This window comes from Neopsephotus bourkii, unplaced genomic scaffold, assembly GCF_033783945.1.
Source record: "Neopsephotus bourkii isolate Nb327-2 ecotype Australia unplaced genomic scaffold, CSIRO-AGI_Nbou_v1 NB_38, whole genome shotgun sequence".
Taxonomy (NCBI): domain Eukaryota; kingdom Metazoa; phylum Chordata; class Aves; order Psittaciformes; family Psittacidae; genus Neopsephotus; species Neopsephotus bourkii.
Window position 1 is genome coordinate 1,302,878 of NW_026900555.1, and position 27,959 is coordinate 1,330,836.

At 40.3% G+C, this 27,959-nt stretch overlaps 1 long non-coding RNA gene across 1 annotated transcript in view; it reads right to left on the reverse strand.

Moving 5' to 3' along the window:
• LOC133207989 (uncharacterized) overlaps positions 1–27,959 on the reverse strand; it is a 214,844-nt gene that overhangs the window by 177,028 nt on the left and 9,857 nt on the right. The window lies entirely within an intron of this gene.

The following is a 27,959-nucleotide window of genomic DNA, read 5'->3' on the forward strand; positions in this document are numbered from 1 at the left end:
GTGTCCAGCTCTGGGGTCCTAAGTACAGGAAAGACATGAACCTTCTGGAGAGGGTACAGAAAAACACCACAAGCATAATCAGAGCATTGGAACACCTCTCCTATGAGGAAAGACTGAGAGAGCTGGAGTTGTCCAGCCTGGAGAAGAGAAGGCTTCAGGGATACCCTGTGGCAGCCTTTCAATACTTAAAGGGACCTATAAGAAAGATGAGTAAAAACATTATAGTAGGGCCTGTTGCAATAGAACAAGGGCTAACATTTTGAAACTTCAAGATTATAGGCTAGATATAAGAGGAGAAATAATTTACAAAGAGGGTGGTGAAACACTGGAACAGGCTGCTAAGGGGGGTAGTAGGTGACCCATTCCTGGAAACATCCAAGGTCAGACTGAACAGGGCTCTGAGCAGCCTGACCTAGTTGAAGTCCCTGCTCATTGCAGGGTGGTTGGACTAGATGACCTTTGAAGGTGCCTTCCAACCCAAACCATCCTATGATTCTACAATTCTATAACTGGCTCTGGTGGTCACCTCTCTTGTGCATCCAAGTGGAAGCAAACCAGCGGCCAAGTTAGCAGAGGTGGTCACATGTTTAATGTGGTAAATGACACAAGGGTATTTTGAAAGATATAGAAGTAACTAATTCTGCTGAAAGACTGAAACACTTTTTTAGCGGTTCACAGGACTCTGACTTGGCCATTGTCCTGTTTGTATCTGTACAGATATGCTATGACAATTCAGTGGTTTCTAATCACAGAGTATGAAGAGATCCTTAAACCAAGGCTACCATCTGCCATCAGGCTCCTAGGCACCCTAAGAATCCTATCAGCACCACGGCAAGTATATCAGCATTTTGTGCACACTACCACATGGGCAATGGCTGGTAGAGGAACTTTGAACTGTTTCTACTGGGGATGGATTTCAAGTTGCCATTTCCAGATGATCTTACTATCTGTTCTGTCCATTTGCTTCTTCCTCTTCCACTCTGTTGTTAAGACACAGATTAAAATTCTTATTTTCTGGCAGTGTATTGAAACTGGAAAGTTTTTCATTAAACACAGAATTGGAAATCATATTATAAGCATTTAAATGCTGAAAAGTCAGGTTTTCGAGACCAGGAGACTTATAAGGCTTTAAGGGTCTTTCACTGAGTCTTCATGCTCCTGGAATAAAAGCTTTTATGATCAGCCAGAGATGTATAATTCCTGTCTATATATGTGTATTTTTACACACGTATCTATGTGTGATTTTGAGCTCTGCCCATGTCTTCAGTTATTCTGCAGAATGGTGGGCATAATACAGCTCAGTCTTTTCTTGCAGTGCTTCCAATCAAACAGAATACAGAATATCTGTGGCCTGAAGCTACTGTCTGTAAGAACACTTGCCAATTTAGTACAGGACTTAAGCCAAATCTGTGCCTGATGAATTTCTCACTGTGCTCTGAAGTGTTTCTTTATCTTTTGTTCCCCACTCATTAGGAATTGCAGACTTGTAATCCTTGGTCTTTTATTGCTGATAATGCATTTTTCTTCTCCCCACTTCTCTTTGTTCTTTGAAACCACTTGATCAGCAAGGAGGAAATAAAGTCATAAACATTAGAGTTGACAAAAGCCAGATGATTCTTGCTGATTGGAAATCAAAATGTGTTTTTCCTAATAAAAGAAATTTTGGATATTGCTTAAGTGCACCTGAAAAATATATTGCTGCCTGATACTGAGCAGTTTGGTAAAGAGGTTACTCTGCTGAGTGCACTGCTGCTCTGGTTCACTGGTTCACTGGCTCTGTTGATACACTGTTCTTCACTTCTTCTGAGACTCTGCTTTCTAATTTTTTGTATTAATAATCCTCTGAGCATCCTGATATACATCCCTAAGTACTTCACAGAGAAACAGCCACTGACTGGGAACTGTTTTTCTTTCAGCATCTGGGGGATACTAAACCTGAAATGAATGAATACTTGCTACCAAGAAGCAAAAGACCTTGTGCTTGTAAAAGAAAATATGATAATCAATATTTTATCCTTTGCTTTGTCCCCAAAGTGAACATCTGGGCCTCTTTCTGAGTCACATGCAGCTGTCTGTGGGAGGCCTAAAAGTACAACATAAAATACCTCACTCAAAACAGATTCTTCAGCTACAGTTGGTTTTTCATTCACTTTCATTTCAGAAAAAAAAAAATCTTTGAACTTAAATATTAGTTTCTCATATCTGTATTCCATAAAAGCTGAATAACTCGTGTGAAATGACAGAAAGAACCAGGGCACTAAATTATTCAGAAGCTTGCTGGGAAGATATGGGACTTACCATAATGAAGGTTAAATCCCTGTCCAGGTTGCTACTTGCTGAAAATTGCTTCTGTCTGCTTCAGTAACTGAGGTGAGGTGTGTTGGTATTCTCATTGTAGAGCCTTTGTCATAAGTCCTGTATCATATGATATGTCTATGCTGTGCAACGTATGTAGAGTCTTGTGATACCTACTGCAGTCTGAAATGAAATAGTTTGAGCATCAACAAACTGTTGTGCACTGGAATGGGGTCTTACCAGGGCTTACTGCATAGCAAGACTGTTCCCAACAACTGAGCTATCTTCAAGGGAGGTAGCTGCTCAGCCTAGAAGTATTTCAGTGTGATGTCCACATTTGTAGCTGGAAGAACAGAGATGAGAGCTCAGGGGGAGCCTGCACATGTGCCTGGAGATGACCCCAGCAGTCAGAGCTGTTTCAATAACCAAGCAGGTCTGCATTTCAGCTGCCCCCATTCTGCCTGCCACAGTGCAGTGGGTAACTTTCCTATTCAGTGGGTGAAACAAGTTTACAAATGCCATACACAGTAAAAAGCTAAAAAAAAAAAAAAAAAAAAAAAATGGAAAAGAAAAAGGGGAAAAAATTTTAAGAAATAAAGGATAGATAAAAATTACAGAGGCTGCTTTCAGTGAGTGAGGCCCAGCAGTCTCCTGGAGGAAACAGAATGCAAAGGGCTTGTGAGGATCCTGATCTCTTCTCCATAGGAACACGACTCCCTCACCATCACCATAACTGAGACCTTAAAAAGAAATAATGAATCCGACTGTACTATTTGCTCCACAGTTTCTGCCTGTAGCTCCAGGGTATTTTAACCCTGCTGGCACTAGTTCAGTGAGGTTTTATCCATCTTAAGGTCATTACAGATATCTAAGAAATACTTGTAAAGTCAGAATTCTGCACTGGCATTTATAAGGAAGCCATTTTTGCATCGTTGGAAAGAGAGACTGGAAGTCTGAACTCCAGCTCACAAAGCTCCTTGGGTTTTCATGGGAGAAAAATGGCTGGTGCTGTTTACTGCCTTTTCCAGCTTGTGAATTTAATGGGGGAAATCTATTATTTGTTTCATGTAGCCCCACTGAAAGTTATGAAATTCCTGCTGGTTTTAATTGTAGTCTTGTGGACCTGGCAAGATAGCTCCTTTGGGCAGGGGGGGAGGTCCAGGACTCATGGTCTGTGTCTACACTACAAAGTAGAAGAGAGCCAGGGAGGAAACTTGTAGTCTTGAGGCCAAGGGGCAGCAGCTGGATGTTGACTGCATGTATTAGGGCTCACCATAGAGCAGAATAGAGCAGAGCTCTATTGGTTGTATCTACACTACAATACATTTGGCTTTGAGGATTTTCTACTTCCTGTGCAACACTTTGTGTGTTTGAATATATGACTATACTCTTTTGTACTTTTTTTCCAGTTCAGACTACCTTATACTGGTGTTGCGGAGCACCAAAATACTTTGTATAGCCTGAAACTGAGGACATCTTACATTACCTTAACATGGGGCAGAAGGGCACATGGGAGTGTTAGAGTGTGCATAGGTAGTGGGGACAGCATTAGAAGACAGTGTGGGGTATATGCAGCCAAACCTGGTGCAGCCTCACCATAATGTCTTTGCAGAGCTGCTTCTGGAGTAAACTATACCCCTAATTTTTCCCATTAGAGAGCTTGGTGAAGTAGCCCAAAGCCCAGCAGGAAATGAACTATTAATTAATGAGTGTGTCTGACTAAAGTGTGCTGTTCAAGCTTTGTTCCTGCTTTGTTCTCATTAGTGGTGTTAATATAATTACCGTCTCTCTAGGTTTTCAGGTCTCCTATTAGCTCCTGCATTTATGGAGGTATCTGGTGCTCATCCTGTGAGGAGGCAACCACCATCACACAGGAAACCATGGTGAGAGATTTCCTTTTCCCCTCTTCCTTCTATGAGATTTATGGCAGGAGATGCATGACTCAGTGCTCATGCAGGAGCCCTTTGGCTCACAGGTGTCCTTTTCTCTCAGTGTCTAAGAGATGTGGCCTGTGATGTCTTTAAACACAAACAGCTTCTTTGAGTTCCAGTAACAACCCTTCAGTGATCCAGACCATCCTGGGAAGGATCAGCCTGCTACCAGGTATTTGATGGGAGGAGGAAGTCAGGGTTTGGTTTAGCTCTGTCCTAATTGGCCATTAGGAGAGCTGAAGCCTTCAGATATGGCTGCCTAAAGCAGATTGCTAAACCCATTCTGAGACACCAGAATAAAAGGTTTCAGATTTGCAGACATTCTGGACATGAGAATTAGAAGAAGCTGTGCTTCATTAGCAGTCATTAATATAAGTCCATTTTTAATGCAATAACTAAGCCCTGATCTAGACATGCAATGTTTGTGAAATCAAGCTGTAAATGTCCAGCTTTTTTCTGCATTTAATTTTGCAGTAATACTTAGTTAATAGCATTAATAATAGTTAATACATTAGTAATACTGATGTGTCTTTGCATTGATTCAGAATCCTGATGAAAAGAATGGTGTCTGAGAGATGCTGTCATCAATAATGGCTGCTTAGCCATTTGCATGGAAAGACTTTAATACTTCCCTAGAACAACTTTTCAGGTGCTCACATCTTATGATCCATCACAATCTTCTATAAATGCAACTTTCTCGATTTATAAGTGCTCTAAAATATCAGATATTTCTCTTTCATGAAAGGAGATATGTGAATCCTCCTCCATCATGGCAGCATCCTCCTTCCAGTGAGCACTTCAAAGAAAAAAAGCATTTGGAAGCTCATGCTACATTTCTTTAGCTCCTTAGACCAACTAATGAACTTAAACTTATTTTCTCATTTAACTGTCGCAGTTAAATGAGTAAAATGAAATATACTGAAGGAAAGATAAGCGGGACATGTGGCCAGAATTTCACTCTGCTTGTGTTTTGAGGTTGTCAGCCTTCCAATAAGTAATGCAAATATGAGTAAAGATAGCAGAACTGGGATGAAATTTGGAGGTTTTTTAATAGAATAATCTGCTGCTGGCACAAGCTATAAGGAACAAATCCAGTTTATTTTGCACAGCTCTTGCCACAGTTTTCTGACAAAGCTTTTGTTCTTAGTGCTCTATTATTATACCAACATTCACCTTCTATTTGGCTTACAGAGTAACTTTCAAGTAGTTGCTATGGCACATACTTTTAAAATGGCTTCTTTCTTAGCTTCTTTCAAGAGAGAGAAAGATTTTAAGGGAAAAAAATGTAAGATGATAATGCCAGTTTTAATAGAAAAGTTTGGGTATTTTGTATTCAGTCCATTGCAGCAATAGTTACAGCAGCCTAGTAGTAGAATTGGAAACTGGGAAGCTGGAGACCTCAGCTCTTCAGGGCTACTGCAATTGTAGTACAATTATTGATTCTGGGCTATTTCCTCTCAGGAGGAATTTAAAGAAAATGCAAACAACATTTCCATTTAAGGTGGAACAGAATTATGAAAAAAATACATCATCTTTCATTGTTGCTGATGAGTATGATAAGAGAACTTGTAACAGAACTTAAGAAAAGGAACAGAAAAAAGTTTTGTTTTGTTTTGTTTTGCATATGCATTTGTATCCAAAGCTGAATCCTGCAAGCTGTGTGAGAAACTGTGCGACAGACGTGAATCCAAATGGTAATCCTAGTTTCCTAGTTTGGCATCTGGGTCATATAGACCAAGTCAGAAATACAAATCCATGCTTGTCAAGGAATAAGTTGGCTGGTCAACCCAGATGGGAGGGTGGACCTTGTGAGGGGAGGGTTTGCAAGCAGAAGAGAGGGGACTGGCAGACAGGAAGTCTCAGCCCAGAACGTAGCTCTCCAACAAAATTTGTGGGTCTTTCAAACCAAACTTGCATGTGTTCAGTCATTTTGAGACCCAGACTTTGAAACAGTCTGGTCCTGATATCAGCATTCATTTTTCAAAGGTCTGGTCCTGAAGCAAATAAGAAACAACCCTTGCAGTACCAGCACCGTGCCAGTTGCAAGGTGCAGCAGAGCTCTGCTGCTGGGGCTACCTGCAGCATCGATATCAGTGCTTGTATTTCTGGTCTTTAGGATTTCACACAGTTACAGTGAAACCAGTGATTTTGCCACTGAAATGTCTTGTGATTTATATCAGATAATTTTAACAAAAAAGAGGGGTTGATGCACTTACACAGAGAAATACCAAGAAGCAGATGTTTTTTCCCACTCTTACATTGTTTTTTTCCCCCACTCATTTTTATACTGCTGAATCTTTTGTTTTGTTTTCTTTCTCTACATGGGCACTGTGATTATTAACTCTGACACAGATTCTGAAAACTTTGCACCAGGAGACTACATGCATTTCACATTTGTGTACTGTCCAAAAAGAGTGTTGAATAATTGCACTGGAGTGCTTTAATCCACTGGTGTCAAAGAGCATTGTTTTGTTTTCTGTGAGCTGGTCTGGATTTGCATGTCTGGGACTAGGACAAGAATAATTCTTTGTCCATAGTGTGCTTATGTTGCATAATGCGGAGAAGGACTTGGGGTTGTCGGTCAATGAGAAAATGAACATGAGCCAGCTTCAGTGTGCCCTTGCAGCCCAGAAAGCCAACTGTATCCTGGGCTGCATCAAAAGGAGCATGACCAGCAGGTCGAAGGAGGTGATCCTGCCCCTCTACTCTACTCTTGTGAGACCTCACTTGGAGTATTGTGTGCAGTTCTGGTGTCCTCAACATGGAAAGGACATGGAACTGTTGGAACAAGTCCAGAGGAGGGCCACGAGAATGATCAGGGGACTGGAGCACCTCCCGTATGAAGACAGGCTGAGAAAGTTGGGGCTGTTCAGCCTGGAGAAGAGAAGGCTGCGTGGAGACCTCATAGCAGCCTTCCAGTATCTGAAGGGGGGCTGTAGGGATGCTGGGGAGGGACTCTTCATTAGGCACTGTAGTGATAGGACCAGGGGTAACGGGTTAAAACTTCAACAGGGGAAATTTAGATTGGATATAAGGAAGAAGTTCTTTACTGTAAGGGTGGTGAGGCACTGGAATGGGTTGCCCAGAGAAGCTGTGAATGCTCCATCCCTGGCAGTGTTTCAAGGCCAGGTTGGACAGAGCCTTGGGTGACATGGTTTAGTGTGACGTGTCCCTGCCCATGGCAAGGGGTTGGAACTAGATGATGTTAAGGTCCTTTCTAACCCAAACTATTCTATGATTCTATAATTTTCAGAGCAGAAAGGAAAATAGAAACAAGTATGTTTGTTACAATCACTGTGGAGGATGGGAATTGGCCACCAGTTCTGGACTCCAATAAATGTGTGAGGCTGCAGTGCAGTGTTGAGAGTTAGAAGTATAATTAAGAACATCTTGAAGAAAAAAAAATAGTTCTTGAAAATCAAGGGCATGAAACTCTCAGTAAAAAGCACAGGTGAAATTTGTAATTAAAAAAAATATACTAATGAGTTGGGACGCATTTATGGCCAAAATAATAAGAAATTATCCTAATTGTTAGAGAAATCCTTATGCTATAGCTGCAGTCTTGTAAAAAAATCAGCAGCAATGTGGCCCCACTCAAGAGCATTTACTGTTTAGAAGGTGGATGTGCAAAAGAATTCGTCACTGAAGAAGCTTCCTTTTTCTCTTTCAGTTTAGTAGTTGCTTCATTCATTACCTTTCTTGACATTACGAAAGAAGCAATTCCTTTGGAAGGCTATGAATGATTAAAGGTCATCAGATGAAGACAAAGAGAACTTACATCCCTGTGCATATAATAGAGACAGCTACCAGAGAGAACGGTGAGGGACATACAGACGTTTTTTGCTGAGCCAGTGCTTTGGTGGTTTTTTTTGTTCTCATGCATATGAGCAGCTGCCAACAAGAAAGCATGTGAATGGGAGGAGAGACAGGGACAGGACTTAAAGTTTCATCATCAGTTAGGAATCATAGAAACGTTTAGGGTGGAAAAGACCCTTAAAATCCAACCACTTCTCCCAGTCTTCATGTTCTTCCTTCTGTTCTGTCTCCTATCCCTTTTCTTCGTCCTCTTCCTCTTTTTCTTCCAGTTTTTATCACTTTTTTTTTGCTCAACACTTCCTCCTGATTTTGTTCACCTTTGTTGTTTTTTTTATCTTTCACCTTCCTATGTTCTTCCCGTGTTCCTCTTTTCCTGTCTCCTTCTCATCCAATTCCTCCTCCTTTTCTTCCAATTCCTCCTCTTCCTCCTACTCTTGTCTCCCATTGTCTTCTCCTATTCCTCCTGCTGTTCCTCGTGTCAATGCCTCCTCATCATCCTCCTCATCCTAGAAAGAGAAAAGTACTCACTTGCAAAGGAATGGGATAGTAGGAGGCTGATCAGTATCTAGAGAGGCATTAGAAGCATTTTATTTAGCTATAGAAGGGTAAAATTAAATGTAAAATAAAAAGAAAACAGTGGTAGATAATCCATAGGAATGGTGTGAGTAGTACACCTATCCCAAGAGAATTAAATTCACTCCAGTTTCATTCAGACAAATTTCAAATACCCAGGAAAATATAGGGATACATCAAATCCCAGCTGAATGCAGCAACAACAGAACTCAGATTTGTGCATTTGTTAGAAGTGTGGGAAAATAAAAAGTGTAATGGCAGGGCAGGAATCAAGAGGAATTGAAATGTGTTAAGACTATTAATGATTGTTTCATTGTTTCATGCAATTAATCCTTTCTAAATTCTGTATCTGCATTATAATATAGACCAGATAAGTGTTTCTCTGTGACTTTATGAATTTACAGCTTAGGTACTGTTGGTTCACTCTGAGCTCAAAGTTACGACTGAAGTGGTGAATAAGACTTAGAAGGAAACACTGTCAGTGCGTAAGATTTCTTCCACTTGGAAATAATGTTATCTGTTCACTTACTATATGGGGAACAGATTTGGGCCAGGAAGCTTATGGCACAGAGAAACAATTGGTGGACAGTGTTCTAATTGCAGAGAGTTTTAGTATTTTATTGCTTGCAGGCATTATTGTGCACTGTATTTGCTACATCAGTCATTCTCGGAAAGCTACTAATAGTGATCTTGGTATTGCAATATTGAGAGCCTCTCACATGCCTCCATTTAATTAGCCACAAAAACTCCCTCTTGCAATTCAGAGAAATCACATTAGCTGTATTTCCAGCAGAGAACAGAAGCACAAAGAGCTTAAGTAACCTTTCAGAGATGACACAGGGAGTCTGCGGTGGAGTGCAAAGTGAGCAGCATCCAAGGCTTCAGCCACAGCTCTCTGTTCTCACCACCAAATCCTAAAGCCCCTTCGTGCATCCAGAGCCAGTGCACTGATAGGGCTGCTGTATTGTTTTACAATGGCAGGAAGAATTACTGGTAATTAGTTTATTGCTTTCTAATGGCTCAAGTCTTTCATCCTTCAGTATTCATGTGGGAGCAGGTATACAGTGAGCTGAAACACTACTGTTGTAGCTAATGCGAAAGCTGAAACATGGCTTAGCAGTGCACTCAGCTTACATTAACAGGGAAGCAAAACCAGCTCATCCTACCATCCCCACAACATTTCTCTGACTCTAAATGTGAACAGTCTGAAGAGCTCTCAATGATTCTCTTTTCCAGTCCATATTTATAAAACTTACCTTTTGATGTTCTTGATGCTGGGCTACTTAATAAAGAAAGGTTAAACGCTATGATAAAAATCAGTTGCTATAATCTTTGAGGGGTGGCGGTGAGATCTAATGGTCAAGGTCAGTCATGGAAAGATCACTTTTTATGAATTGCAATCATCTTCTTGCTTATTATCTCTCAAAAAAAAAAAAAAGATAAAAAAGCATAAGGACAAGTAAACCTCTAAATAAACTGAGAACCTGAGTGCAGGATGAGCAAGCCAAGGTGTTACAGTCATTTACTTTTATAATATTGGTCTGTGCTTTTGCTCCTATTGCTGTTTGTGTTTATTGCTGACTGACTGAGTCCTGCTGGCCCTTCATAAAATTTGTTGTTATGACAAGAAAAATGTCATAGCCCAGATGACTGTTATATTTGCTACACACTTAGCAAAAAAACATAGATATTCCAGAGAAGGCCTTCCTCATTTGTTGACTGAGGACACTTGTGAACTGCGGCAGCTCTCCTGTGAGACAATGAGGAAAGATTGATAATATCTGGCCACCCAACACTTACTGAGACAACTGACACTGAGGAAATCTGAAGATTGGCTTTGGGATCTGGGATCTACGAGGCGAAGCCTTTACAGTCTTGTTGCTGTCATGCCAAAGGCAGGATCTAAGGTCTGTGTTTCTCTTCTGTGTCTGAAGTGGCTTCTCACTCAGGTCTGCCAGGAGGGATTGCAAAGACCAGTTGTACCTGGAAGCTTCCAGCTGACATGAAAACAGGACTTTGCTTTCCTCTTCACTGACAGCTGCACCTTTCACCAAAGGTTCAGTGGCTACCCAAGCACACTCCCCTGTGAGGGCATGGAGATACTGAAAAGTGCAAAAAGAACTGAGCATGCCTTTTCCACACATTTTTCCAAGTTGTGAGTCAGCTCTGCAGATTCAGTAACCCTGTCACATAAACTGCAAAGGAGAGGTCCTGTCTGTATCTGTCTATGGAGACAAGACATGACTGTATGTGACCTTGCTCATAATACATTAAACAAGCACTTCAATCACAAACACTCTGCTGCTTCCAATTCAATTAATTGCATAAGCATTAATTTTTCAGGATTAATTACATTTAATCATGTGTGACTTGAACACATGAGCAAACTAAAGGTTCAGCAGTAAGGCATGGATGAATGAGAAACTGATTGGTAAGGTGGCGTTGTTTAACCCTGGTAGACAGCTAAACACCACACAGCCACTCACTCACTCACTCCCCCATGCAGTGGGTCTGGGGAATGAATTAGAAGGACGAGTCCAAGACTCATAGCTTGAGACAAAGATGACTGAATAATTAGAAACAAATAAATAAAACAAACCCAAGAAAAACAAGTGATGCAAAAATACCCCAGTTGTTCACCACCAACCAACAGATGCCCAGCTGGCTCCTGGGCAATAGCAGTCCTAGCCAGCTTCCACCCTCCCTGTCCTCCACTCCCTGCCTAGTTTTATTGCTGAGCATAACATATATGGTATATGGTATAGGATATCCCTCTGGTTGAGGTCAGCTATCCTGGCTCTGTTACTTCCCAATGTTTTTTGCACCCTCAGCCTGCATGCAGGCAGGGCAGTATGGAAAGCAGAAAAGGCCTTTACACTGTGTTACACGCTGCTCAGCAATAGCTAAAATCTGTGTGTTGTCAACACTGGTTTTGTCACAAATCCAAAACATAGTGCCTATACAGAAAATTAACTCTATCCCAGCTAAAACCAGTATACAAGAATAAAAAGCTATGAGCTTCAAGCTATGAAGAGATAGAACGTAGCCAATCCCAAAGAGACTGAATAAAGTACAGACTGTCTCCGGGAAAGAGGTAGAATATGCAGGACCTATTTTTAATGCAAAATATAGTTATGAGGGAGGAGATTCTCTTCATCTTTGTTTTCAGCCAAAGAGAGGACAGGATGGAAGGGACCATGCCATGGACCATGCCATTGTACAATTGCCTCACTTCATGAGGGAGGGCAGCAAATTAAAATGGGCTTTGAAGTAAATTGACTCAGGCAACTGGTAGCAAGATCTCATGGGAGGCAATCAAAGTAGAAATGGAGTAGATGGCTGTTTCTTTAAGGAAATGCTCTGAAGAGCACAAGTGCCAACTGTCCCAGAAAGGAGGAGGAATAAGACATTTAGAAAAAGGTTAGCGTGGCTAATTACTGAGCTTTCCTGTGACCCAAGACCAAGGGGGCACACAGACAACTGAGAAAAGATTGCTGAGTGCAACTCTAGAAGCTAGGGAAATCAGGAAAAGAAAGGCACAAAGCGAGATACCTTCTGTCTTTGGTCATAGCATGATTTCATAGCATGATTTCCTATTAGCTTCTGTAGGAACACCAGTAACAAGGAGACAAACAGGAAATGTGTAATCCATTATCAGTTGAGAGGGAAAGCTATTAACTGATTATGCTTAATGCCTCTAGCTTGCATCCATGTTAAATGGTGGGGTTTTTTGCTTCCCTTAGTAAAAAGGTTAACTGCAATCAACTAATTATTTCATACCCCTGACAAAGGGGCAAGCTGCACCTCAGGGTGTATTTGCAGCTGCAGCAAGCAGTGGGAAGGTGGAAAATGTGAGCTCCTGGGAGGCTTGGAAAGGCATGGATACTGCTGAGCCTGTGTGAAAGGGCAGGGAAGAGCCAGGCAATTCCTGATTTTCAGGTCTCAAAAAGATCCTGCAACAAATAAGCTTTTTGGAAGCATTTAGAAGAAAGCCAGGTGTGTCAACTCTCATGGGTTTATTTAGATTACCTAGGAATAAATGTCCCACTCCAGAAAGTTTGGTAGAAGACAGGTTGTGTTAAGTCACTGGCTGAATAAGGGGCAGGAATTGCATGGATTTGAAAAGGAAAGCAGGCAAACACCATCCCTCAGCAAGAAGATACCTTGCAAACAAGGCAAAGAGTTGTCTGCTCATCAATGCTCTGGATATTCTCTGATCAATTTTTGGTGCTGAAGAGAGCAAATAGCTGGAGGAAGGGGAAAGATATGGCTTGTGAGGAAAGATCAAATGAATTGGGGTTGTTTAGCCTGCAGAAGGGGACTGGTGTGTAGGTATGAGATGAAGGAGAGGTGGCTGCCAAAAGGAAGAGAAAAAGCTGATCCCTGCCTGGCATGGGCTGGGTGGGGAGGCACGGGCTTGCATTGCTGCTAGGAAGCTGAGAGCTGTCAGGAGCCATTCAGGCTGCCTCCTGAGATGCCTCTCAACTCTGCATCCTCCAAGTCTGCAAGAACCACACTATGAAGGACCTGGCAGCAAACACCCCCTAGAAACAGTGTGGGTGGGTCTGTGTGGGCTGGACAAACAAATATGTTTCACAGGCAGGGTTCCCTGATGGCATTGGAACAGCTTCAGGATGGGCTGTGTTCAATGACTTCAGTGGCACGCTGAAGCCTTGCAGGCTTCTCTGGTACAGCTCTTTGGAAACTCTGGTGGGCACCAATGTCATTGAGGCAATGCAACATCAGCAACCAGCCCTCCAGGGCAAGCCAAGGACCCCACTCCCTGCAGCTACTCTGTGTGGCAAGGGGGGGCTGAAGCTGAAAGCTTCCTGCACTCCCCAGAGCATTGAAGCCTTTTGCCCCAGTCATAGCAGTGTCTCTGTGCAGCTGCCAATAAGAAAGTCAACTTACCTAAGTCTCTGTAAAGACTTCATGATTCCTTTTCTCATGAATATGGTGCCGATACAGGAACAGGAGGAGATGAGAAAAGCAAGGGGCACTTGCAATTTGAGGCAAATAGCTGTGCAATCAAATCAACTGCTACACATGTCCCCATGGAAATAGGCCCTTGTCATGACATGCAAGTGCCAAATTTTAGCTCTGACTGTTGCAGTTCAACCTTGTCAAATCGTTTCAGACAGTGAAGCCACATACTAGCCAGACAGCAAGATTGTTCCCCGCACAAAAGTCTAGATCTCTGCATTGCAGATGGATGGAGCAGTGACAGAACGAGGCCCCTTCTGCAGCAGACACATCAGCACACAGAAACCATCCAGCTGTCTTTCGAAAGGCAACAGTGTCTCAAATGTTAAAATAGATAAAATCAGAAAGGTTTGTTGGGCAAGTGAAAGGTAGCTTTGAGGAGCTGTGGCTTAGTGAAAGTCTGTAGCAGCAGCTTACAGAGTAAGTTCAGCTCAGGAGATACACATGAAGTAGCCCTAAACTGAAGAGGTAGCTCAGGTCCTAGTAAAGGGCCACTGTGGCTGGTTTTTAAAAATCTCATAAGCATTTTAGAGGATTCATTGGCTTCTATAGTGTCCCTACCTTTGCAAGATCAGAAAGGATTTTGCTCACATGCAATGCAGTTTCAGCACAGGTATGCTGTGAAGGTAAGACCAGGATGCAAAGCAGAGTATTTCAAAATCAGGCATAGTCTCTCCATGTGCCTTCAACACACGATGGTAATTTTTCATTATAGTATGCGAAGTTTGCCTTGATCAAACTGCTGAGCTGAAAAAAACACATATGCCACCCTCAAAGCCTGAAAGAAACATTGCCAGTTTTACAAGCGGTTAAACTAAGCCTGGAGGACTCTTGATTTCTGAGACAGGAACCAACCATCCCTAATAGGTTCTTTCCATCTTCAGCTACTCTGAAGCTATGAGTCTTTGAAGACTATGACTGACAGGCTATTAACACTGAACAGCCTCAAACGCACACCGAATAACTCAGCGAGCTAATTAGAGGAACACTGGCATAAAGAGAGCATGACAATAAAATACTTCTGACGTTAATTAGAGGAAGCAAAAAGCAAGGCTGAGCTTCCTGAAAGAAATGTGAGATGAATGTGAGTAATCCTCCAGGATGCCAAGCACATGGGGTGGCTTAATGGCACACTCCTGGGGACCCATTGCAGAAGGGCACAGAGCTGGGACACGGGGCTCCCCACACGGTGGAGGGATGCACCCCATGCAGACAACCTGGAGACAGAAAGGGAGGGGGAAATAGCTTGTGGAAAAGACCTGTCTGAAAGAATGAGTGATTCCTTACTGCCTGTCTCCAACCTGATATAATTCAAGCAGGCTAATGCAAAATATAAAGCTAGGGGTAGGAGAGCAAACCTAGCCCCCAGATAAGCAAAACACAGGCTAAGAGTAAGAAAGTATGAGGTAGACAGCAGCTGTGGGGCTTGAGTGGTATTAACATGTATTGCTGTGTGTCTTAACTGTATCCCACACAGTTTAAATAATGCATGAATGTTTTTTTCCTATCCCTGTCCTCTGGCTCTAATTGTTACCAGTTGGATGTCTCCAGGACACGTTTTTCCCAGGTGTGCTCTCAGAGGTTCACAAGTTCATTTTCCTTTCATGGGGGGTGGTGGTGGTGGCCACTCTGCCCCCGGCAATGGACAGAGTCAGGTGGAGGTCCATGGAGAGACAGGTCCAGCGGCTGGCTCCTCTCCAGCCCTCACCCAGCCCAGGTGGTTTTGCTGATCCCACGACCCTGTCCACACACATATATAGCCATTTCAAACAGAAACAGTGTTGCTCAAAACTGCTGGCATCAGCCTGGGAGAAAGCAATACAGGGTGATTGCTGCTGCAAGGGTCTCCAAGGATCTTGATGTGGCAGAAGCATAATGGCTGTCCTGCCCTAACACCTCTGAGCATGGAGGTTCTCACTGATGAGAAATACAAACATATCTGCTTATGTCCTTTTTTTTAAATAAAAGAGAAGGAAAGGTGCTGGTTACTTTCAGATACTAACCCTTCAGATGTAAAAAGAGATGTTCAGTAGCAGACACAATTGCTGTGTGCATCTAGAAAGGTGGTAAAATTTCACCTCTCACATGTAACACAAAAGGGGAATGATGTGTTTTCACAACTGCTTTTTTCTTCCTCATATCCACCGTCTCAATACGACACATGACTTTTCTTATTCTGGACTTACACTGAAGAATTTTCTTTTCTCATTAAAAATTACTGGCTGCATTTTTACTTATGGTGGTACTAAAGCATTCTCAGTAGTGTCTTTATATTTGTTCAAAGGACAAGGAGCTGAATGTCATGCTTCTTTAGTGTGTAAAATAATGAGCTTCTCTTAAAATTCACTGGTTTTCCCATAATAAATAATTGCAACATTTGTTGTTATTTTATGCATATTTCTGATGAAATAGCACTGAATAAGCCAGACAGTATGATTTGAATAGGGATTACAACAGTATAAATAACAGAAAAATCCCCCCCCCAAATTCACCAGGGAGAATGTATTGGCTTTTCTAAAGGCTTTTATCACCATCACATCTAAGCAGTGATTTTATATTTAACGACCAAAGAAAAAAAAGAATTGTTCTCCTGCAAGGCACGGTATATGTGTTGCATAAGACTTTCTGAAAGCACAGGAGCTGGTCAGCCAGCTGTGAAGGTTATATTAGGAAACTCTGTCCAAAGAAATATGTTCTGCATGAAGCTTAAAACCTGGCGGTGGGACAGCTTTCCAATGAGGGTGAATTTCAGCAGGAAAAACCTGTCACCTCCTGGCAGCTGTGTCATGGTTCTTCCAGCCAGGGCAGCCAGAACCCCCTGGTAATCTCCAGTCACTGCCCTAGAAAAAGGCTAGTGTTCAGACACGGCGGTAACAAGAACTTGACTTGGGGAACCAGCAGAAGAGTATTTTCATTCCCTTTTCTGCATTACGAAGCTGCTTTTCTTGCAAAACTCTAAGAAATCTGTTTTTGCTTTTAATCAGAATTAGGAGTGTGAAAGTTTTAGCACATTCCCTCCTGGGGTAGCCACTGTTTTGGAATAATTGTAAAATCAATTATGTTGGAAAAGACCTTTAAGATCATCAAGTTCAACCATTACCCCAGGACTGATAAAACTCACTTCTTCAGAGAAAACTTTGTCAAACAAGGCACTCTGGGATTTTTAAATGCAAATATCTCCTTACTTCACCCAGGCCCCAGGAGAAGGGCAACTTTAAAGAAAACAAAAGTCCTCAGGGAAGGCAGGTACATGAATTATTCATTTCTCAGATCTTCACCATTGTGCACTGTGTAGTCAAAGCATTCCTGAGTCTGTTCATGAAGAAGCAATACCTTCTCATAGCAAAACACTCGTGGTTTTGAGCACCACTATTATTTACCTATGATTATTTATAGAATCACAGAATAGTCTGAGTTGGAAGGGACCTGCAAAGGTCATTTAGTCCAACCCCCCGCAACGAGCATTGACCTTTAACTAGATAAGGTTGCCCAGAACCACATCCAGCCTGGCCTTGAATGTCTCCAGGGATGGCACAGCCACCACCTCTCAGAGCAGCCTGTGCCAGTGTTTTCCCACCCTCATTGTAAAGAATTTTTTCCTCACATCCTGCCTGAATCTCCCCTCTTTTCATTTAAAACCATTACCCCTCATCCTGTTGAAACAGGCCCTGCTAAAAGGTCTCTCCTCATCTTTCTTATAGGCCACTTTTAAGAACTGAAAGGACACAATAAGGTCTCTCCAGAGGTTTCTCTTCTCCAGGCTGAACAACCTGTTATTATCCTATCTTGGCTTCTTCATCTCATATTATTCTTTTCTCAGGGAGTGGTTCACACTTTTCTTATTTTCCTTAACTTGTGGGAATTTTCGTATCTGTTTACCTCTACTTCAAATTCAAAACATGTGAAGAGCTGTAAATATCCATTTTACTGCAAAATCATAGGAAAACTCAGACATCTTCAAATAATCTCAAAAGCAAACAGTGAAATGTGAAATACAGAAACATAAAGACATATCCCCACTTTTCAATTGTGAAAATGCAGTATAAGAAACCAAAAGCTCTGACATGGGAACTTTGGAACCCTCACCTAGTAATTTACAAATAAATTTCATGTATTTCAGGGGTGAGGGTAGAGGTAACAGTCTCATTTAAGTGCTTAAACACATGAACTTATTTAGGGTCAGTAACATTTTTCTGAAAGTCTCTAAAGAAACATTACTTTCTTCATACAATAAAAGATTCCTCTTCTTTTTGTGGAAACCAGGGGAGTGGGACAAGCAGTCAAAGGAAGCTGCTTCAAGAGATTTAACAACTGAACTGGAGAAATTTGATTTTAAATGTGTTTCCAGTCACTTTCTGCTAAAGAGAGCCAAAATACTTTCAGGATAAAACACACAAAGATAAATGTACTAGAAAATGTATTAGAAAATTATAGTCTTTCTACACCTTTGAAAACAACTTATAAATATCAGAGTCCTGTCCTGTTCAAAGCGGTTTAGTTCTACTAGAGTATATGAAAACTCGGGAAAGAAGAGAAATCCTCTATGCACATTACTTAAAAACATCAATGTATGGTTATTAAATATGGATTTAACATTATAATAATTTAACATTATAATAATCTAAATCAATATTTTTTTACTTCTCCAGGCTTTTAGGATGATTTACATAGTCCTTCTAAAACATGCCAAATTGATTTAAACCTAATTTGTTTCACTGAGACCTTTAGGGTAAGAAACAATCTAGATGGGTGCATATATAAACTTTTCAGTTGATTGCATTTTAGTTTTCAGCATACATCAGACATAGATAGATAAATTAAAGATCAGGAGAACAGCAAATAGTTACACAACTGTGTCTTGTAAAGAAATAAGCTATAATGTGGTATGACCTGGCTTTTTTCCCATTTAAGTAAGCTCCCTAAAAGGTTGTTTCACACCAAAGATATCTGTCTGTGCTTTGTCAAGTCAGAGGAGAAACTCAAGTGCTACCAAAAGGTGGTTTGTCTGTTTGGGAGGATCTGAAGTGCTGATGAGCATTGCCTGTCTCCATCAGTACCACTGAGGCAGTTCCATGTTTTTCAAACAATTAAAAGTAAGGGTGACCCTTGCTCATGGTTATAAACCAGTTCCTGTCTGATCACCTTTGTTCTGTTCTTTTCTGAAATCAATCTTTTAATCTGAGAGTGCGTAAGAACATCTGTCGTGCCAAGAAACGCATACAACATGACCCCCTTCCACAAATAAATGCTTGTAGGCAAAAGCCAACCACCACCAGATTCTTTAAATTTCCACCCATTTTTCCATTTGCTAATTAGATAATTTGCAGCTGATTAGGTGCATTTATTGTACCCTACTCTTACAGCCTCCTTTGTCTTGTGCTGGAGATTAAGAACTGTGTGATCTCCACAAAAATAACCACAATTTCTATTCGTATTTAGGGAGTTTAAAAGTATTGTATCTAAGAAAAAAAGCTGTGAAACAGAAGGTAAAAAAAATAACATGATAGGAATTTTAAATAATTAAAGCCCAGACTAGTTTCCTTGTCTCCCTCAGACTAGGCTGTGATTATGGAAGCCAGTTATCACTTGATTCTCAAGGTCTCAAGTTCTGGCCATTAGCTCTGATTTTACCAGGAAAAGTTAGGAGATAAAGGTAGCACTCTTGATCACTGACCTTCGAAACAATACTTTTATAAAGCAAAACCTAAGCAGCAGCTTGTCACCCCTTTCCAATTTGCAACATTCTTGACCTAGCAGGGCAATATATCTATCAGATTTTAAAGGTATCGCCTTCGGGTGAGTGCCAAAGAATCACTTCAGTCACCCTTTCTTTTACAACACAGATGATGTCATTTAAATATTTATCCTTCTGAGGTCATATATTCCAAAGTACATTTAGAACCTCATACCACTGGTTAAACAAAGATTTATTTACATTACAGCATTTCCACAGTGGTTGAGGTAACCCAGTGAACTCACAAATGCACCACCCCAGTTCCCAAATGGGTGCTCAGACCACATCATCCAGGCTAACCTAGCAGTTAGGATTTTATCACTCTCCAACCTGATTAAGAGACATAAGCAAGCAAAGAGAACAGAATTCTCCTCTGTTAAAGGAGCCTTTCTCCCATTTCTGTTATAGCGTATTCCTAGCCCCCCCAGTGTCAGCGATCCAGACCCTTTCTTTACATACTTTTACAGGTATCAACCAGCTACCTAGAGCCAGAATGGCCACAGCTGTCTTTGCTCTAATGCATATTACTATACAGGACAGATATCTTCTTTGCTCTTCAGTAACAGCTGTATGCTCTCAGGTTTCCAGAAATACCTGAGCATCTGCAATCTATCATTTGCTTTGTTTAAAGACAGAGTCAACAATCAATATGGATATTTTAAAAAGTAATAAATTAAATCCACCTTGATAACCATGAAATTACCTATGCATGTGGTTAGCTCTAAACTAGAGTGTCTTTTTAGAGTGTCTTTTATATATATTCTATATATAAGGTAGGATTGTAGTCAAACAGCCTTGTTTCGTGTTCTTTAACCTTGCACATCAGTAAAAGACATAGGTCTGGATGCATATGTATACCCTAGTAATATAAAGGAGAATGACAACTTACTTGTCTTCACCACGGCCTTGTGGACTCTGTGTTTGGGATGCAATAATTGTTATCTGGCTAGACTCCAAAACCTGAATCATAATTCGGGATACAACTCGGGCTATGTCTCAAAATCTATTAAATTTTTCATCATCATAGCGAGCGTGACTTCTACTGAATTTGTTCTGAATTCTCATCTATGAATTGATCACGCCATCTTCCAATAACTAAAATATGAACAAAGACTAACTTCTACCCTGCTTTTCAAACAGAAAGATATAAAATACCTTCATTTCCTTACATTGATTCACATAAAAATGCTGAAGATTAATTAAAGGCTGCGCTCATCCCTTGAGAACAACATCTGACTTTGTCAGGGCAAGTGGTCTGTCATGACCTGTTTTTAAAGTGATTTTTAAAAAAGCAGCCTAAGCGCGTACACAAAAAACTTGTATCATTTTATGGTACTTACAAAAGTGGAACACTACCTGAGCACCTTCTTGGCTAGAAACTTTGTTTGGAGGAAAAAGAAGATTATTACTGATAATTAGCTGATTGGTGAAATAAATAAATGATGTCTGGAATAACAACTTTTAGGTCAGAATTTCTTTTTACAGTACAGATAGATTTCTTTTTACAATGCAGATAGAATTTACAGCAGGTGTAAAGTTGTTGTGATTTTAAATTTAACACTGAAGAGGGAGATGTTTCTTTGTTAGCACAGTAACTTTGTTTACAACTGAACAGAAATCAAACAATACATAGCACAATCTTCTTGGCTGTAGTGTATCACATAGCAGTCCCTGAATTTATTAATTCATGTAGTGGTTAGCACATCGTATAAAGCAAGTCCTGTGGTACACATCAAGATATCCTATTCTGTTAGCTAATCATTATTTAGTTTATGTTTACTATTATGGACCACCTCTATTGGTATTTCAGCAAGTATCAGGAGTTAGGAATCAAAACAATTTGACTTTTTAAAGTATTTTATTAGTTGTCAGAAATGAAATTATTTTAGCATGTTAATCTAAACGTTCTGGTTTTAACACATGAGCACATCAGAGGGATTGTTACTCTGTTACCTACTGAAGAAGAAACAGCTCTTCTATTTACTTATTTGTTTGTTTGTTTGTTTGTTTGCTCATTTTTCCTGAAGGTAAAATTATTCACATTCCAATCATTTCTGTTTCAATTATCAAAACCCCATTTTAGAAATGAAGCCTCTTTTGACTTTCATTACTGAAATTACTGGAATCTTAATGGAGAGGAAATAGATACTATCTTAATGGATAACAGGGAAAGACAAAGCAGTTAATTTTATGTGGTCTCCTCTTGATAATCACGGCAATACGAATATGCAGAAGCCTACCTCTTGAGGAACAGGCAACGGCAGGTTCATTTAAACACAGGTTTTGGTGCTTATTTCAAGACTCAGGATCTTGGTAGAATATAGAAATGTCAAGCAGAAGGGCTATCAACCCACTGTACTGAGAATCAGGTAACATTGGACCATACTTGAGAGACATTTGTTTGAATTTCTTTAAAATGCCTCAAATAAAACAGATTCTCATCCATTCCTAGGCCATGGAAAAGGGTGGCAAGAGAAAGATTTGTCTGATTAGGTGGAGTCCATCTGACTTGAGGGGTAGACAAGAACATGGTGGGGAAGAACATGACAAGCATGGGCCAGATTTCATTTTTCAGTCATCTAGTGCAAGACTGCACTGCACACGGGATGTTACCTAATGATGAATGTACTTCCAGAATGGTTTGTATTCATACTAGGCTGTGGTATAGAAAGTAGCTAGCAGGTAACTACTGTAATTTCTGGGTTTGCAAGTCGTTATATATGACACATGTTCTGCTGAGACTGATGAAGCACAACCTATGTGCTAGGTACAACTGTCTTTGAAATCTTATCTGCACCTGACTTACAATCATCAAATCAAGGCACAGCATGGGAGAGATCTGCAGCAGTGCAATTAAATGTTTCAAGTGCCATAAACAAGTGGTATACAAGTGAGCAATTCTGAGATCAGTTCTGGATAAAGTGAGGATGTGAATGCTGCAAGCACAATCCCCCTTTTGATAATGAATGGATATTTAATGCTGATGTTGAATATTAATGATACTAATTGATTTGGATTAGTTGTTTGCGAGACAAACCCATTCATTTTTGAGATGCAGGAGGTAGTAACCAGATAACATGACTATCCCCTTCCAGAGTTGTAACCAAAATCTGGCTTAGCAGAGATTATAGCCTAACCTGTAAAGGTTGCAAGAGGACTGTTGCAAACCTACCTATATCACATACCTAGCATAATCTGGCTGTACCTTAAACAACTAAGGAAAAACAAATTACCTACAGCAAAATGTCAATAACTAATTGACAAGGACTTAATATGGTGCTGTGCTTCTACACTGGTACAATGCCATCCAACACATCAACAGCCAGGCAACAGGAAACAGAAGGATATATGCTGGCTCTTCATGATCTAATATGACCACAGGACACCAGAAGTCAGAACTGGGCACAATTAACAAAAATAAGCCCTTGTAACCCATTTGGTCTTCCCAAACACTGCACTAAGGCCAAGGGAAATCAGTAACAGAAGAGAAAGCAGTCGGTGGATCAGGTTTGTCTTTTGTGATGTTCAATGTCCAAACACAAATAAAGAATGTGGACATGGAAGCTGATGGAAGTTGCATGGATGCTTATATGAAAAGAATAAGCAAACAATGAACAACAGCAATGAGCAGAAAGTGTAGCTCAGGTCAATATAAATTTCGGAACAAATTTTAGAAAAATGAAAGAACAAAAGGAAAAGATACTTTCTGAGGTTATATGCAATAAGTATTAAAACAAAAATTAAAGCCACAAAAAAAGGACAATGCAAACAAGGAGCACCTGACTTACATCAAGGCATAGACAAAACTGAGTGTGTGGTGTGAATACCCTCTCTGGCTAATCAAGGCTGGAGATGGAAAGAGAGCTTCTTGCAAATAGGAAGTTGTTAATCAAATTTGAATAAGAAAAAATACTGCAAAAAATCATAGAATCATATGTAGTGTTGCATGGGATTGTTGTGGCCCAAATGCAGGACCCAGCACTTTGCCTTGTTGAATGTCATATCATTGGCCACAGCCCATCGATCCAGCCTCCTGGATCTGTAGTCCAAATCCCTCTGCAGAGCCTTCCTATCCTTCAGCAGAACACTCCCAGCCAGCTTGGTGTTGTCTGCAAATTTGCTGAGGGTGCACTCAATCCCCTCATCCAGATTATCAACAAAGGTATTAAGCAACACTGGCCCTAATACTGAGCCCTGAGGGATATCACTAGTGACTAGTCGCCAACTAGATGTGATGCCACAATTTACCAACACTCTTTGGGCTTAGCCATCCAGCCTGTTTCCAGCCCAGTGAGGAATCCTATTCAGGCTATGAGCAACCAATTTCTCCAGGAGAACACTGTGGGAGTCAGTGTCAAATGCTTTAAGTAAGTCCAAATGCACAATGTTCTTGCCCTTTCCCTTATCAACCAGGTGGGTCACCTGATCATAGAAGGAGATCAGGTTGGTCAAGTAAGATGTAATGTATGTTCTAATTAATCCTACAAGCAGCAAGGAGACTGCTCTTTTTTTGCACTTCATCAAATAACAGAGCACAGTCTGCTCACCCTGTTGGATGTTAAACCATTTGCAAACAAGCTTAGTTCTAGTTAAAGGAAATCCCTCATAGCAGAAGGCATGCACATAATTATTTGGATCAATAAAAGCCATATTTAAGTTAGGCAAATACACAGAAATACTAAACACTTAAAATTCAAAGTACTAGTTTTTAGTATAATTTACATCAGCTCTATAGGATTCACCTGCACTTCATGGTTAACCACTGTGACTGACAAAGCAAACTTGTGCTATAATAAGCTATAGTATTGGTAGCTGTAGAGAGTGATAAGGTACCCCCTGAGCCTTCTCTTCTCCAGACTAAACAACCCCAGTTCCCTCAGCCACTCCTCATGTGAATGACAGAGCAAACATGTGTGTGATAATAAGGTAAAATATACCACAGATGATATCTTCCTTGCTGCAGTGTGACAGAAGTCTAGGCACAGAAAATCTCACCTGCTGCTGACAGGCTTATTTTTACTCAGAAATGTAAGCTGATGTTGCAAGTGTTGGTTGCAGTAGATTAATTTTTCCATATAAAAAGAAGTTGCCTCACATGGGTTGGGTATTGGTAAAATGGGCCCATGGGAGTCAATCTGTCAAAGTGAAATTGGACCAGGGAACATATTTTGCAGGAAAACTGACAGATAATACAGGAGGTAGAGCAGGTTTCATACCCTTCTCTGTCCTCAATCATCACTGCAAGTCGAAAGTCTGATCTGCACCATTAGATTTTTGTTGAAGAGATTTCCCATTATGAATGTGAAGGACTGGAACTGTGCAAGTCCCTGAAGCCTTCTGAAAATCAGAGCCACTCCAGTGAATGTGACAAATAGTGTTTCCATCAAAGTGATAAGGGGGTGAAGAAACAAAAATGCTCAGTCACCTGTAGGAGCAACCGCATGTTAAAGAGAAACACGTGGAGGCTTTCTTACAAAAAAAAAAAAAAAAAAAAAGTATATGTTTGCTACAAAATGTTTATATATTGCACAAATTCATTTGAAATAGGAGATCAGCTTTTGCTCCGGTGCTCTGCATTGTGAAGCTGATTTGTGTCATAAGAGGGCTGTACCCCCATTTGCTGTTTTAGGCAAATGGGGTTCACTCATATTTTTTAGAAATGAGGCACGTAAAAGTAATAGTAACATTCAAAGAAATGAAGGAGGATTTTGTAATGTGAGACTATGTCATGACCCAGGCCACAGACTGTTTGATGTCAAATCAAAAAATGCCCGTTCAGGATATTCTCTTCATTCAGCACCTCCAATAATTAGTTATTTGGGAACAGGATTTTTGATTACATAAAACATAAAGGTGTATACAAATGTCACTGAACAGGAGTAGATGTTGGGAAATGCATCTATAAAATTGTCTAAATTAGCTCCACATGATACAGGGAATGACAACACAAAAATCTGCTTGGTTTTAGAGAGGAAAAGAAAAACCCCTGGTAGTAACAACTAAACAAACAATAAGTAATTAACAGGGGTCTATAATTAACTAGAATTTATTCTTTGACTCACAACAGGAAGATACTTGCAGGAGCTAGTGTTTTAAGGGAAGCATACTGTTGCTTAGTAACTCTTATCTTAGAAGATACATGCCTTCTTTTTTATAATGTCCTTAACCCCAGATTTCATTTTCACTCTGTATATTCAAGACAGCGTGGGATGAGATATAAATATGCCTTTCCTAATCTCTGAAGGGAATCCATTATCTAAAGGGAACTCCGCTGTAAGAATGAAGTTGAGGTGGTATACAAGTAAGTCAGCTTTTGACATAGTATACAAACCTACTAGCCTTAAAACTGAGAGTATTTGACTACAATGATGGCTGCTTTTCAATTTCAAGTCTTTAGGAGCTAGAGTAAATAAATAGAAAAAAAAGTAACTGCAAAGTGTGCTGTGCACAATTGATTGTGGTAACATCATAAGGAAGAGCAGTAGGAATGGCAGGGGATTTTTTCCTTGTGAATAAAACCAGTGAGACTTATTAGTTAGTCCCTAAATAATGACATTCCTCTTTTAATATAGATAATATTAATTTACTTTTATCTCTGCAATTTAATCCTACATCATATTCTACATAAACTATGGTGCAAAAACAGAGCTATATTTCATTGATTACTCGCTTTTATGTGAAGACTTATTTCTGAAACGAATTAATAGTTTAACTTTGGAATCTCAGTTCTTTCCACATACAGAACCAGCAGACACAAGATGTAGGTGCCTGTGAAGCAGGAACACCTTGGTAGATAGAGTTAGTACAGGGGCCTTTGAAAGTCTGCCAAAATCTCAGCTGTTAGGAACAAATCAAGATGACAAAAAGGTGGGGTTGGGGGGTTGTGAGACTGTGAAGAAATACCTGATGAAAACAAAAAAACCTGACAGTTTAAGAGCTGAATTCATTCATACCAACTCTGAAGTTATCTCTCCTGCTGTTAATATAGGAACTATTTCATTGCTACTGAAAACCACTAACTGACATTGCCTTACATCAGTTACCTGATGAATTCTTGATCTCTTTTGGTTGCTGAACTGGAAGGTTTTTGTATCAAACAATTATTTACCTGTATGCAGTTATAATCCTGCTACAAGTTTGCCCCATTATTTGGCAGGCATGAAGTCCTATTCTAGACAAAAAAATGTTCCTTAGTTCATATGGCTTCTTAAAGCCATGCTTTCAATCAAAAAAGATCCTGTTGCATACCAGTAATTGTAGTTTACACCAGTAAGTTGGAGGTTTAGGTGACCTCAGATATTCATGCACAGTGACAACCTTGCCTATCATGCACCGTTTTTCTTTCACAACAAATGCAGAACCAGGCCCCACATCACAGCCTTTCATCACATCCCAAAAGGAAAAGTCTGTGGCCAGAAGCATTTTTCTTCAAAGTAGCATTTGGGAAGAAAGACGTGACTGATCCAGAAATAGAACTGATATTTTGAGGTATGGAATCGCTTTACAAGGACAAGAGAAAAAAATAACTGTGCAACACAATAGTCACAAGAATAAGGGGCACTTATAACAGTGATTTTTATTTAGTAACATTGGGGTTGGGCCCTGTATTATTGCTGTGATCAAAACAAATCAGCTTCCTAAAGAAAATAAAGAAATATATCTTAGATGTATTTTAATTTCAAGGACAAGATCTCAGTCCTGAAGAAGCCCACTTACTTAGACCCCTTGGCCATGACAAAAGCCCCATTGACTGTGTAATGAGTGCAGGCAAGCAGGATGAGAAAAGGGAATTGAATTTTCTTGTGAAGAGTTATAGCAGCAATGGCTCTTATACTACCAGAAAGCAAATTTTTACAGATTCTATGCCTGATTTCCTATGGAAGTAGAGCTGACACAATCTCATCTGTCTTATCTGTGTATAATTTCCTGCCTTTTTATAGCTTTTAAACACTGGCCAATTTCAGTGAAAAAATCTAAAAGTTACTAACTCACATTAATTTCATGCAAATTAACAATGTGGTGGAGGAACAGATCTGAATTAGCTAATGGACTGAGAAGAAGCCTGTCAGGTGACCTCAGTCATATTATCAGACACTGGGGAATCCACAGGTCAAGAAGCTGTGTAGCTGAAGTCAACTGTTTAGCTTTCTGGCATAGACTTGAACTAAAGCTTTAAGATGCAGCGACTGGTGCAGTAAGTGTCTGTTCTGTTGTGATGAAAAATTACTGACACTTTAGACCCCAGACTGGCATATAACTAATATGATGCTCTCACACATTTTATGTAGGCTATACCTTTGTAACACGAATATATATGGAGATATTACACCTACCCATGTCGAATCTAGTCTTTTTTAATATCACCTATAATGGCCTGCAAAATTAAAGAATCCAGGTCATGCTGTTGATAAGGATAAGAACAGGGAACAAAAAGTGTCTGAAAAGAAACTAATATGAGATTGTTATATTCAAGAGAAGGGAAAACGTTATAGAAGAGTTCTGCTCAGAAGAGAGCTTCAGATGAGAAGATTTGCCAGAACACAGAGAAAAAAGCAAGCAGAGCACTTGCTTGCTGCTCTGTGCTGGGGTTACAAGGAATTCAGAGAACTAAAGCTACTGAAGGTCTG